General features: G+C 35.4%; 1 protein-coding gene across 1 annotated transcript in view; it reads left to right on the top strand.

Annotated features, from left to right (window-relative positions):
* Positions 1–2,424, top strand: part of LOC102875920 (androgen receptor-like) — a 699,071-nt gene that overhangs the window by 531,854 nt on the left and 164,793 nt on the right. The gene's annotated exons all lie outside the window — the stretch shown is intronic.

Below are 2,424 nucleotides of genomic sequence, written 5' to 3'. Positions count from 1 at the left end.
TTGGCTCTTGGGTTTTCATAAGTACATTTTACTATGTTGAAGATATTCCCCTCTAATCCTATATTGTTGAGTGTTTTCATCAGGAAAGAGTGTTGGATTTTGTCAAAGGCCTTTTCTGCATCAATTGATAGGATCATGTGGTTCTTTTTCTTTGCTTTGTTAATGTAATGAATTACAGTGATTGTTTTCCTTATGTTAAACCATCTTTACAGGCCTGTTATTAATCCCACTTGGTCATGGTGAATTATTTCCTTGGTGTATCGTTGAATTCTATTGGCCAGTATTTTATTCAGAATTTTCGCATCTATGTTCTTAAGAGGTATTGGCCTTTAGTTTTCTATTTTGGTGGTGTCCTTTCCCGGCTTTAGTATCAAGGATATGTTTGCTTCATAGAATGAATCTGGGAGAATTCCATCTTTCTCTATTTCCTGAAATAGTTTATGTAGAATTGGTGACAAATCCTCTTTGAATGTTTGATAAAATTCACTAGTAAAACCATCTGATTCAGGGCTTTTTTTGCTCGGAAGTTGTTGTATTACCTTTTCAATTTCTTTTGTAATGGGTCTGTTCAGATGTTCAATTTCAGTTTCTGTTAGTTTAGGTAGGTTGTGCATAGCTCAAACTTTCTTAATATATATACTTTACCTTTCCACTTCCAGTCCTACCTACATGTTTTTGCATATTTTGTTAGTTTTTGAAGCTTCTGACTGGAACCTAATATGGTTAGAATATTGATGTAGTTCCACTATAGACTGCCTCAAGGTTCTTAACTGACCACATAATAGAAAGATATTTTTTGTAGTTTCTTTTTTCTCTTTCAATTTTTTATTGTTTGCACACAATTATTCATATGCATTGTGTTTTATTCATGCATATATTTTATACAATTTTTCATATATTTTGAATTTTATAGAATTACTATTAATCTATGCCTATTATCAATCCATCTTTTCAAATCCCCATTAAATCTTTCTTCCTCATTCCCACCCATTAACTTCTGCTATCCTAACATGTCACTCACTGATTAGAAATTTAAATTAATTGCTTACTTTTTATTTGGAAAAACCATTTTTAATGAAACTATGGAAATAAGTGCCTTCCCTCTACTGGTTTAGCTTCAGCTTTTCCACAACTAATAATTAGGAAAATCAAAGATATCTAACACTTTTCTCTGGTCTTCAGAAGGACACACTTCCAGCTTCCAAGATGAAAAGAGAAAGAAAGAATTTCTATTCCATCAACTTCCTTGGCCCTTCTCTTTACTCTGGTCTCTGTCTCTCCTTCCCAAACACTACATTTTCTGTTTTGAAACTTAATTTCTCACTTTTTAGCAACTTCTCTGTCTCCTGAGCCTTGGAAATATAGGCCTTTCACAAGTTTCAAGTTGTAGCCAAAACCCAGAAAAAGAACAGAGCATATTGAAATTCTGTGGCATGCAGCATCTCCTTCAAAGGTTGCTCACACTAGTATATTTGACAAATCTGTTTTAAAATTTTTATATTGATTTCTTTATAAAGTTCAAATACATTGTTTTTGATGCAAGATCCTTCCCATTTCTTTCACCCCCCCACTGAATTGTACAACTCTCTCATTAACACCCCAAACCCCCACCCTTTATCACCACTCTGCTTCCACCCTTCCCCTCCCCTTGGATCCTTATACTTATTCTACAATAATGGTATTTATTATACAGTGTTTGTCCTTGTGGGACAGAGTGAGTTCACTCAGCATAATGCTCTCCAGTCCCTCCCAACTTAGGGAGTAATTTACAAAATCCTTGCTCCTGCTTTGCTGCATAGTATTCCATTGTATGAATGTACTACAATTTCTGGATCCATTAATTTGTGGTTGGACATCTGGGCTGTTTCCATGTTCTTGTGATGGTGAATAATACTGCTATGAACATTGGTGTACAAGTCTCCATTTGAGCCTCAGGTCTCATTTTCTTGGGGTATATTCCAAGCAATCGAATAGCTGAGTTATATGGAATTTCTATGTGCAGCTTTTTGTGGAAATGCCAAAATGCCTTCCAGAGTGGTTGCACCATTTTAAAATTCCACCAACAATGCATAAGAGTTCTTATTTTGCCACATTTTCTCCAACATTTATTACTTCCTGTCCTGTGAAACTTTCTCATTGTGATTTTTATTTACAGCTCCCTTATTGCCAGTGATGGAGAGGATTTTGTCATGTGTCTATTTTTCATTCTAATATCTTCATATGTGAAAATTCTTTCTGTGTTTTTTGACCATTTTCTATGTGGCCACATAATTTTGTAATTGGATTATCAGTGTTTTTTCTTCTGGAGGTCCAGAAGTATTCTATAAACTTTCCTTATAAGACTCAACTGAGGGGATCCAAGATGGCGGCAGAGGCAGAGACAGTGTGGTGAGCTGTGGGAGCAGCGAACCACTTAAAGCAGGG

This window comes from Elephantulus edwardii, unplaced genomic scaffold (genome assembly GCF_000299155.1).
Source record: "Elephantulus edwardii isolate Elephantulus edwardi_28Jun2011 unplaced genomic scaffold, EleEdw1.0 scaffold00355, whole genome shotgun sequence".
Taxonomy (NCBI): Eukaryota; Metazoa; Chordata; class Mammalia; order Macroscelidea; family Macroscelididae; genus Elephantulus; species Elephantulus edwardii.
Note: the sequence above shows the minus strand (reverse complement) of the source record. Positions and strands in the feature narration are given on the sequence as shown.